At 35.5% G+C, this 12763-nt stretch overlaps 1 long non-coding RNA gene across 3 annotated transcripts; it reads right to left on the reverse strand.

Annotated features, from left to right (window-relative positions):
* Positions 1–2131: 2131 nt before the first annotated feature.
* On the reverse strand, positions 2132–5152 carry LOC113333469. 3 transcript variants are annotated; one of them, XR_003352028.1, is made up of 3 exons: positions 3609–5150; positions 2727–2802; positions 2132–2517 (listed from the first exon to the last, which is right to left on the reverse strand). It is a non-coding gene; the product is annotated as an uncharacterized LOC113333469 (long non-coding RNA). The 3 variants fall into 3 exon arrangements; XR_003352027.1 differs by having other exon boundaries at positions 3588–5150; XR_003352026.1 differs by having other exon boundaries at positions 2727–5152.
* Between the last annotated feature and the right edge of the window lie 7611 nt (positions 5153–12763).

The raw sequence follows: 12763 nt of genomic DNA on the forward strand, positions 1-12763 counted from the left end.
GAGAGAAATGGCGGCTCAAGGAAACAGTGCGACATTGGGGGATGCATGCAATGATGATCCCTCATTGCATTTAGGGTTTACAGTAAAATATGTACAGATTTTATCTCGAGGGGATATGGAGAAACTGAATACATCCTTAGAGCAGGAGATTACAGCAAGGAAATTGAGAGAGGAGAAGTTTGAGAGAGAGAGGCAGAAGAATGATGCCGAGTTCAAATTGTGGGTAAGGAAGGTTGACGCTCAGGGTGTAAGATTACAAAGAGAGAGAAGATAGGAGAGAACCCGGAGGTGCAAATAGGAGAATAAAATGAGGCTGAAAATCAAGAAGATGAGGAGGAAAGCAGTGATCCAAAGACTGATTAAGAAAAGGAGGGAGAGAGACAAACTAAAGTTGATTTGATGATGTATCAACTTTACTTACAAGAGAAGGCCCTTCCTCTAATGTTTGCAAGTACAATGGCAGAGCCGTTGAATGTGAACTCTGAAGGAAAATTGATTGAGGGTTTGGATATTGATGGGAACGTTGTTTTGATTGCAAGTGAGGAAGGTGATGACATGGGTAAGGATCAGAATGATGAATAGGATGGTGACACTATCAGGTATGCAGATCTGCAACTTCTTCCAGCACCGACAAGTGATCATCAGAAGCATTAAGAGAGACTTTGCGGGAAGGATTTTGAGATTGGGGTACTCTATAGTTTTCAGGACTACTTCGTTAAAATCTACAAAGTTTTCTCTGATGTCTTTCTGATGGAATTGATGGAATTGAAGGGGTAAGCAGATCTTCAACTATCATGTTTTGATGCACTTTCATTTTGTGTTTGTGTATGTGTTCTTGACGGGAATTCGCTTATAACTGTTAATTTTCTTTATATATATAGAACAATGTCCGTACATTTCAAACACCTGAAACATGTACATTTAATTACGAGACGCAGTTCCAGCGCAAGGTTGTTTATAGAACACTTTGTCATTTTGTGTAGTCTTAAAGACCGTTTGGTGGAAATATTGCATGTTATACCCGGAAGATTTCGGGAAGAAGTGGTTGGGTCATGTATTTATGATCACTATTTTGAAATAATTTTACTGTGTTGATCCTTAATCAAATAGATGTACGTATATACCTAATTCTGCTTTTATCGGTTAGTTGCATTTTCACATAACCTAACACTTATATCTACATACGCTGACTATCAAAGGTCGATGATAACGTCAATAAAGTTGTCGATACCCCCGAGTCAGTAAGTAGGTGAAAAGACATGTTTGGATTAATAACCATCTTTTATCCTGGCTGGGTGAAGATGAGAGAGTAACTCCAGTACGTTTTATGGTGCCGGTCATACTATAAACACACAATGTAGACGTGTACACATACCTTTATGCAGCCAAGCTAAAAGCGGATGTCATCAACAATACTCCATAAATCCAACGTATAAAGGTGAATTTCCATATATACGCCATCTCATTTTCTACCATCATCGAGAAGGATCTTATTTATATGTTTTGGAGCTCTGGATTATGTATATAGAATTCCAATTAACAGTTAGTATAAAACACTAAAAGACAAAAGAATAGGCCCAAACAATGCAAATAATATGCTCCATCGATTCACGTAATGAATATGGGGATTTCAATACACTAAATATGGCATTGTTGCATCATATAAATCCGAATTCCTAAATTTTTTTACAGTATTTTTTTTTGAAAAGATTGAGTAATTATAAATCCTAGAAGATCATAACTATTGATATTGACGAGGGAGAAACCCAACAATGAATTTAACAAACCTTATTTACGAAGAAAAATATGAGCATATTTTACAAAGTGTTATTTCTATAAATAGCAACTAGATGCTGCGCCCGTGCGTTGCATGGGCCTAAGATATTTTGTAAATAAAAGTATATTCTGTGTCCAGATGACTAAATGGTACATACTTCACAACTTCGATAAATTCCTTAATTACTTTTCAAATGTTGTATAGATTCCCATTATCATCTTTGTTTAAGCAGTGCATATATGATGGTTTTGAAGTTCAACCACTCGTCTGAGTCATAGAGCACCCAAATATTTCCAGTATTGCAGAATCCTAATGATATTTCATTTGAGCACCCAAATACTTTTGATATTATTGCGGTCATTTTCTGATAGTATTGTTGAACTGACTTCCACAGTGAGTACTTACACCAAATAAAGTTGTTACATTCGGTATTTTGTCAAACAACAGACCGTGTGGTTCACAAAGAGACCTAATTTTAGTTCTCTTTACACACTAATATCTATACAGCCATGAACTAAGCTTGTCTGCCTTAGCAGCAGCACCGGCAGCCTGTCCACGAATAACTTTAGTTTTCTATGTAGACGATGTGTCCAAACTTTTGTCCAAAAGGAGCATCATGCCAAATAGTGGTGGCATTCTAATATCTGGATGCTCAACTCATAGCAACATCATGAACAGCTTCTCTTCCCGCCGTGGCCATATTTGTCGGAAACATTTCCTGCCTCCAACATGGGCTTATGCTAAAGAATGGAACAGAAGATAAGAATAAAAAATGTGAAGTTAAAATTTCACATTGTCGTTGAAACAAATATACTTCTTCATAATCTAAATAAGTAAATGACCTTAAGAATGTATCTAGGTCACAATTTTCCTGCAAAATTGTTCCCTGTAACTGTAAGCAGATACTTAAATTCGTCGATTCAGTCAATTTTTATACAAAGTCATTTACCTGCATTCCTCTGATTATATCCTTGTCAACAGAAAGCTACCTGTCCGGTTATCATAATCAATTCAGAATCTTCCTCCTAATTTCAACAAAAGAAACCCAACATCAACATTACAATTAACTTGGAAAATCATCATCTAAAATAAAGAAGTGGCAGGTTAGATATCCATCTATTTCTAGATTGTGTACAAATACCATGCAATGGAAATAGAACTGAAAGTTCAAGAGATGTATAAAGAATAACAGAACAGTAATACTTATTGACTTGGAAAACAACCACCAAACTGTAAGAATAATCATGAATGAGTTCAATTCTCATTGAGTTAGTTAAATATTCCTAAGCTTCATAGAAGACATGCCTATACTACCAATATTAGCGGAGAAAGGATAGAAGACGTGGTTGAAATCTGTACCATACTTCATTATGGACCAAATTAAGTGCTAAAGTCTAAAGGGTAGTGACCAAAATCAAAATAGGCATCAGGGGATGACACCAATATCCATGTGTAATTAATCCTTGTAGGGGTGACTAAAATGCCACTACTGAACACTTTTTACTTTTTTCGGATTTAAAACCTATACAGCAATAATATATGAACATGACTAATTATAGCCAGCAAATAAGGTATGGGAAAAAAAGAAATGAACCCATATGAACCATTAAGGAACTGAATCTGATTGAGTTCATTAAAAAAAATTAATCTCTCTCCCATGCGGAGGGGATTGTGTATATTAACTGTCCAGTAGAGAACGCCATCTGTGGTCTAAAACAAATGCACATTTAGGACCGTAAAAGTCTGTATGTTTAGAGTATCTAGACCAAAGAAGAACCTGAAATTCACTTATACTGGCTTGTTTGAATACCTTTGTAATTAAATTACTTACGTACTGCACAATTTTCACCCCATTAGTTTTAATTTTGGGAACCATTGCAGAAACTAATGCTAAAAACATCTCCATGACTCCGTCTATATGCCTCAATATAAATAAATTGGATCCCTGTAGAAATATCTCTAGCATTAGTCAACAAAAAGAAATTGAAGTCTGTATGATTGTTTCTAGCATTAGTCAATGAAAAGTATCCATATTAAACTACATTGAAAAGTATCTATAGAGACCTGTACCACATCTTTCATATCACTTGATCTTAATTCCAAAATTAGATTTACAAATAATTAAAGAAATGAACAATGACTAAACCAACACACCACCATGCCTCTCAAATTAATTGTGAAAAGTCTATAAGACTTGCCCATTCAATTTGACCAGGGAATAGCTGGATTTCATGTTCATGAAAAGCATCATTAGCTCTTCAGAATTGCTGGATTTCGATCTATTAGCTCTTAAGAATTTCCACCCTTCAGTTCTTGCAAACAGTTTTAAATTTCGCAGATAAGAATCTCATACATTTCTATTAACAATATTTTGCACCAGTGTTCATAATCCCTACAAAACAAAGAATCTACACAAAGATGATATGAAGAAGAGGAATAGGATTATGCTCAAAGAAGCTGGGGTCCAGGATATGCATAACCTTTACAACCTCCACGATCATTCCTTTACTCGCAAATTCCTTCCTTTTCTTCTGCAAGCATCATACTTACTACTCCGCATTGCTATCATGTGATATGTCTTAAGACAACTGGGAGAAAAGATTTTTTTCAATTTTATCAAAAATCCAGAAAAATAATTTTCATGACATAAGAGATTTGGGAAGGGATGTGAAGAAATTTAGGGCTTGGTTTTTATGATCTGACTGGGATTCAGAAAGCTTGAAAATCTTGTGCCATAGCTACACCTGACCATGGTGAACGAAAAATAAACAGCGACAGAAAACCACCAATTATTTGATGCAGAAGAGTGAAGAGCTAAAGATAGTAAATCAGAACCCTACCCAATATGCTATCATGTGATATGCTGTAAGACAACTGGGAGAAAAGATTTTTTTCAATTTTATCATAAGAGATTTGGGAAGGGATGAGAAGAAATTTAGGGCTTGGTTTTTATGCTCTGACTGGGATTCAGAGAGCTACACCTGACCATGGTGAAGGAAAAATAAACAGCGAAAGAAAACCACCAATTATTTGATGCAGAAGAGTGAAGAGCTAAAGATAGTAAATCAGAACCCTACCCAACACGGGAGTGCAATCACTCGACTGTGAGATTATAAACATGAACCACTGCAACAAACAAACACAAAAACATGAGCACGGGTTAGAATAAAATTTCCAGAAAATAAAACCTACGAATCAAGATATAATAAAAAAAATCATGAGGAAAAAAGAAAAGGGAGAAAGGGAAGATCAGAGGCAGAAAGGATTAAGGCTAGGGTTTCTCCGTAAGAAAGAAAAGTGGGAGAGGCTGGGCGTCACAGAAAAGAAAGAGAGAACATCGGTGATTATAGATGATTGAAACGTTATTTTTTTTAGGTTCGATTCTGGGTGGTGTTACCGGATGCAACTTTGGTGGTGTGAAAAATCAGAATGATTTAATGGCTGAATTATATTTCAGTGGGGCCGGAAGCTCTAGAAAGAGAGTTTTGTTCAGCTTTTAATCACAATATAGTAAAATCACCTGAAATCATATTATTAATTAATAATCGTTTTTTAACGTCATCTATTTTTACGAATAATCTTTGATCATCATCATCTGCATAACTAATTACAAGTTAATACTACCTTCGTTTCTGGAAAAGTGTTACCTTTTCATTTTAGCCTAAAAATAGGCCAAATTGAAAAAACGAAAGTAACACTTTTCCAGAAACAGAGAGAATAACTGTTTTAACCTATAAATTTACAGTGTGCTCGAAGTTTTGAATTTATTCCACCATAAATCAATTTTTTAATTAACCATATGTACCGGACATCTACCAAATAAGTGCTAGAAATTAAACTCTCGAATTATATAAAAATATACCATACACTGAGTTAACAAGATTTATATTAAAAAGTACGGGATGATATCCTTAGCACGTTATCCATTTTTCTTTCTATGAAAATGTGGTGATCATATTTACCTAAGTTTATCCCAATAATATACCCAAACTCGATTCGTTCAGAATGACTCTGTACACCATTCGACCTTGAAGGTGCAGGTCGTAGATTTCCCATATATGTCCTTATACTACATCAAGAATACAAAGCACAGTTTGGATAACTTGGTCTATGTAAAGAGTGGTCAGGATTTGTCCCCATAAAAGATAAATCTATGGATGTAATCGTTTGTCATAACTGATGGCTGTGATTGGAATAGAAATGCATCTAATGAATAAAATTTACCATGTCACTAATGTTGCATTAACTCTACATAATAAATATTTATTAATTTTCCATGATAAATGTCAAATTAAAAATGATATTAAATAAATTATTCTATTGATGATGGTAATAAATATATTTTTCTTAACTAATACTTAGGATCAGTTTGTATTACCATGACTTTTACGGAAGTGCTTTTTCGATATGCGTTACTGTGTTGAGTTATGTAAAAAAGTAATTGAACGTTTGCGAAAATATAAACTAAAGCTAAAACTTATTTAACAAGCCATCAAATTGTGTTTGAGAAAATATCAGGTTCAACTATCGTTTTAGCAAATGATAAAAACAGACATATCTCTAGAAAAAATTATTCTATTTTACCGTGTTTAAAAATAAGTAAACTTTTTACTATTAGACATATATGTAATATGGATTACTAATTATTATTATTATTAGAAGGTATTATTTTTTTAACCATTTTAAAAATCAATAGTTATTTAATATTTATAGTTGATAAATTAAAGAATCTTTCACTAATTTTATAAAATATAGTTTGAAAATGAAAAATAATTATCTTTACAAAATAAAGTGTAACGAATAAAAATTTGTAATATATAGATTTAGGGATAATTTTCGACAGTTACAAAAAAGAATTGGGATAGAATAGATTTTTTTTTTTTTGAAATTAGGGTTGGACTATATCTTTTGCAAGCTCCTCTTGTCCAACTTTTAAAAGTTGATAGAGTTTCAAAGTCATATGCATAAAAACCACTTTACAATATTTTTACCAAACACTCGGATGAAAAAAATATTGCTATAAATATGTTTTCAAAGTACTTTTCTTGAAAGAAAAAAGTAGTACGAAACTCAGTCAGACTGGCAAATAATTATACTAGTGGACTGTAGAGATGGTGGCAAGTATTAGTGTCAGTGAGTAATTTTTTATCATCTCACGAATTTATTAATGAATGATTTAAAGTTATTTTCATTCAAAGATGATGGATAACATTGTTTATTATTTATTAGAATATATTGTTATTAGGTTAAGTAGTTAAACATTTGACTTACTAACTGATATCATGGTTTCATTATTTTTATGCAACGAATAACCTCACATTTGGAAGGTTAATGTCATGGAATGCAATGGCCTAACCCTTTTTCATTTGGCCATTGTGGTTATCTGGCAGTGTGGGATTTCCATGGTCGCCGCTGCGGTCATCCAGAGGCATCTTGTAATGACTCGTCCCTCCATCGATATTGTCCCCACTTAGCCACTGCGGTTATCCGGCAGTATGCGGTTTTCAACGGGCATCGCTGCGGTAATCCAGCAGAAAACTTCCCGGATGGTCACTCATCCCTGGATTGCTCCCACCCGAGCACACTTAACTGCAGAGTTTTCTGCCAATTCTGGAGCCAATTGTGCTGAAAAGGCCTCGGTGTTAGGGAAGGACAAACCATTACTTATATTTCATTCGGCCAACCATTGCCGAATATCGGGGTATTACACATCTTCCCAGGAGGTCACCCATCTCAGGATTAATACCTCCCGAACATGCTTAACTATAGAACTTTTTTCCAACTCTGAAGCCAAACATGTTGAAACGGTCTCGGTGTTTGGAAAGAAAAAACCATTACCTATATTCTATTCGACGAAACCTACCTGCCGAGTCAGAGTATTATAATACCACCACCTTAATTTTAGCCGTCCTCGGCTCCAGAATACGTTCAACCCTAGACTCTGGCGTTCTTTGTCACTCATGAGACCCTTACCTGACACAACGTACCCGTCCAACATACTCTTACACCCTCGACAGGTAACCCATGGTCGGCTCGGTTACCATTTTTAATGACCCGATCTTCCGCCAATACTGTCCCTACTTAGCCACTGCGGTTATCTGACGGTGCGGGGTTTTCAACTGAAACTAATGCGGTTATCCATCAACAGTTTCCGGGGAAGTAACCCATCCATGGATTACTCTCGACTGATAATGCATAAATATAGAGCTTTTTGCCAACTCTGGATCCAACTATGCTGAAGACGCCTCGATGTTAGGAAATGACAAACCATTACCTATATTCAGTTCGGTGAACCATACCCATCGAATATGATTATGTACATAGACTATCTAGGTATTTTGAAGAACTAGATCCTATATGAGTAGAATGGTTTCCATCGGAAATGACTTAACGTTTTAAAATATAGTAGCTTAAGTGAATACATTAGTTGTTCTTTATGTTATTGAAACAGTAAGAACATACAATGCGGTATGTATCGTTGAGTCAATTATGAGTTTTACTCTTTTCAGACTATTCTTAAAGGGGACAAAATCAACAAGGATCCAAATACTGTTAATACCTACATGATTATTCTCGAGACTATGAGTTCAGGTGCTGGAATTTTGTTACAGCCTACATAGCTTAACAAGGGATACGCAGAAGGGAAATACCATTTCAAATGATTGATAAGATAAACATATCAAATAATGGTGTTTTTTTTGGGGAAAAATATGGAAAATTAATACCGATATACTTCTATGGATGGATTGAGGATACAACTCGGGGAAAGTAGGGGGATAGTTTGGGAGAACGACAAGGCGGAAAATGCTAGAAATGAATCATATATGAGTACATATATAAGAAAAGATTTGCGGACTGAAAAATAGAAATATTTATCTATTTTTCCTTTACCTTTATCATTGATAAGAAGGGAAAACTTGATAATTAATAAATATTATATTTAATATCCATGCATAAAAAAAATGCATAACCAAATAAAAACTATGCATGCGCCGTTACGGCACGAGTTAAGCCCTAGTCAATTTAACATTATGCCAAGGAGTACTGATTTTTGGTTTGGTCTGTTGATGGGTGTTTGCTAATAATAATCCCTCTACAAAATTATTATGTACTCCCTCCGTCCCATTATTAAGTGACCTAGTTCAAGTTTGCACAATTTTTAAGGCAAGCAAGGGAAAAGAGTATTTTTAAGCATATTTTACAATTACACCCTTATGGCTAATAATTGGTGAAATTTTAAAATGATTTATCTCTCAAACTACACCACGGATGTTCGCAAACTTCATACCATTGAAAGCATTTTAAAACACCTACCTAACGAATATAAACATGCCTATCAAATTATGCATATTTCTTATATTTCTTATAATCAATTAAAAGGATAATTATAGAAATATCTTCTTGTTTAGTGATATATGTCACTTAATAGTGGGACAAAATATAAAATTAAATAGGTCACTTAATAATAGGACGGAGAGAGTATTAGACGTGCTACAATTCTTACTTTCCGAGTCCGAGTGACAATAACAATACAAAAGCTATTTAATTCGATTATAATTTTTCGGCTGTATTTCATTTTCCTATGAACATGTAATGACAAAGGCAGTATGAAATTACTCTCGGATACAAAGGTAACAACCGAACAAGGCATTGACGACGTGTTTTATATTTTGTAATGCAGTCAGGGTTGTTGCGCAGGCCTAAAACATACTCCCTCTGTCCCACTATTAAGTGACTTAGTTCAAGTTTGCACAATTTTTAAGGCAAGTAAGGAGAAAAGTATTTTTAAGCATTTTTACAGTTATACCCTTATGGATAATAAATAGTGAAATTTTGAAATGGTTTATCTCTCAAACTACACCACGGATTTTCGCAAACTTCGTACTATTGAATTGCATTTTAAAACACCTACGTAACGAATATAAACATGACTATCAAATTATGCATATTTCTTATATTTCTTATAATCAATTAAAGGATAATTTTAGAAATATCTCCTTGTTTAGTGATAGAGATCATTTAACGATGGGACAAACTCTAAAAGTAACTAGGTCACTTATTAGTGGGACGGAGGGAGTATATGACAAAAGGAGAGGTTGAACCCGGTCCGTAAGCCCCGGTGATGCCTAGTTTTTAATCAAAAAAGACTTTGATAGGTGTCATCTTTATAGATAGAAGGGTTCCATACTGTGAGTATGAGTATAGAGCCCGTAACCATACTAGCCGGACCGCCTAAATTTCAGAGATGAAATCATTAGGCTTTATTTCTTCTCTCTGCCTGAAGTCGAGAGAACTCATGGCGGCTGTTGTCTGAGAGAAGTGCATAAATTCAGAGAAAGAAGAAGATGGATTTACAGAGATTCAGAGGGAATGGAGGTGCTGTTAATGGTCAAAACCAAGAGAACGGCTCAATAAGGTGATAAATAGAAGGTTACAGTGAAGAATTAGGGTTCGATGTGTTCAATTGACTGGAAAATGGGTTTCTGCTGTGATTTTTCTATTACAGATCGAGAAGAAATTGAAGATGGTAAGGAATGTTGTCTCTGTAGGAGATAGGTTTGTCGGATTCAAGGGTTTCAAGTTCAAATGCAGAAGAATCTTTGGAGTTAGGGTTTGCAGAGAAGAGATGATGCTGGTAATAGAGTTTTCCGTAATTTGTTGTTGTTGGTGGATTGGGGAATTTGATTGCTTTGCAGGAATCAATGAGAGAGTAAGTTGAGATGATTTGAGTGGATGAACTTTTGAACAGGGAAAGTGGACGAATTGGGTCCTGATGAGTTGGTGAACTGAAACAAGGAGTGGTTTCTGGGTTCTTGTTGGTTCAGATGAATGCTTAGGAGGTCTTGTAGCTGATTGCAGAAGGCTGAAGTGTTGGTGCTGTTGAGTTTGTGACATTGTGGTTGTTGAAGGATTTATATTGCTGCTGGTGGAATTACAGGGATGACATTGAAGTTGGTTGCAACTGAAGCTGAGTAAATGGAGCTGGTGTTGTGATCATTTGAGTGAATCCTGAGTCAAGGCCGGATTGATTTACAGGGAACAAATGGTTTGCTGCAGTTTTAGATAATTGGTGTTGCGGAATGACTGAACTGGGTCTCTAGATGTATGTTAGGTTGCAGGGATTGAGATGAATTGCAGGAAAGGCAATGGATCTGGAGGTTTGTGCTGCTGTGAGATTAAGCTGAAGAACAGGTGGTGATGTGTTGTTGGTTTAGCCTGGGTGGTTGCAACGGAGATTTTGAAGTATATATGAGCTGAGTATGGAAGGTACATGCTGGTATGGAATCTGGATGGTGTTGCATCTGGTGGTATTAAGCTGGTGATATGTTATTGCAGGAGATGAATGGAATCAGATTTAGGTTTGTATGATGCTGTTTGAGATAAGATGGCTAAGCAAGTTGTTGGCTGGGTGAATGGTGTGCAGTGAGTTAGACTGAGACAGAGAAGGTAGAGTAATGGGTGCTTGATCTGCCATTGAGAACTGTTGGTGCATAAGACCTGAACCTCAGATGAACTGGTGTTGCTGGTATGAAATGGTGGATGTGTGCTGTTGAATATGTGAGTGAGATGGAGTTGCAAATTGTTGGTGTATGGATCTGGTGCTGTGATTAAAAGGTTGATAATGAAGTCAAGTTGGTATCCAGGTGATATGGAAGCAAGAATAGGTGAATTGAAATGTGCAATGCAGCTGGAACAAGGAACTGAAGCTATGAAGGGCATCAAGGTGCAACAAATTTATGACCTGTGCAACACAAGCTCGGGCCTCTGCAACTGTTGTGGCCTAGAACCAACTCTGCTCACTCAGATAAATTAGATAGCTGAGTCGTTCCTAAGTCAGACCCTGACTCACCTGACTTTTCATTAACTCGGTGCTGACTCAGTTAACTTTCCGAGTTGATCCAGTTGGCTCTTTTGACTGGTGACCATTTTGACTTTGCCGGTCACCTGAGCTGTGGTACTTTTTATGCATATTTTCTACATGGGTATTTCTCTTATATGGGCTTGGTGGACATATTGGATATGGTTTTGAAGACTTGACCTAGTTTTGGAAAGAAGAGAAGATACAGAAGAGGGACTTCTACAACTTTATCACGTATTCCACTACTAGAGAAGATACAGAAGAGGGACTTCTACAACTTTATCACGTATTCTACTACTACTTGGTGCTTTTAGAGAGAGCCGGATACTAGGGTTTGCTTTACGTTTCGTCTTTTTTACTTTAATATTACGATGATGAACTCCATAGCTGTGAGTAGCTAAACACATATTATTGGTTAAGGGTGTTAAGTTGATTTCTCAAACATGCTATTTGATTCAATGAATTAGTTTTGTCTCAATCTTATTGTTTATGATTCATTGCTTATATTGAATGCTTGTTTGGTTGAGTCTGGAATCAATTAGATTTTCATTCATATCTAGAGCTATATTAGAGTTTTCAATACGAAAAAGTTGTCAATTCCTGATTGCAAGTAGCATAGAGTGGTTATTACTTGTAGTGATACATCTTTATAATTGCATATGAATCATAACCTTTGTTAAAACGGATTAGTGCTTTTACACATTTGGTTGCATTGATTAGTCTTATTTCATAGAATTTAGTATCAGGAAATTAGCGGGATATTCTTACGATCAAGATATCCTAGGACTTTTAGTAAATTAGAGATTAAATTACCAGTTCTAGTCATTGATAAAAATACATGTTTGTGAATGATAACCCATTGACCAATATCTTCTTCTTATTGATTACTTTTATACTTTATTGCTTTCAATTATTTTTATTGCTTTGCGAAAACAAAATCCCCCTTGGTTACTAAGAGACTAGAATTATTTAACAACAAAAATCTCCTGTGGAACGAACTCTTTCTTATCATATACTTTTAGAAAGTGAAATTATTTTTGACGCATACGACAACGATCAAATTTTGGGGCCGCTGCCGGACAGGCATCGACTTGTTAGTTAGTTTTAGTATCTTGTTTTGATTTCTG

This window comes from Papaver somniferum, unplaced genomic scaffold, assembly GCF_003573695.1.
Source record: "Papaver somniferum cultivar HN1 unplaced genomic scaffold, ASM357369v1 unplaced-scaffold_133, whole genome shotgun sequence".
NCBI lineage: Eukaryota > Viridiplantae > Streptophyta > Magnoliopsida > Ranunculales > Papaveraceae > Papaver > Papaver somniferum.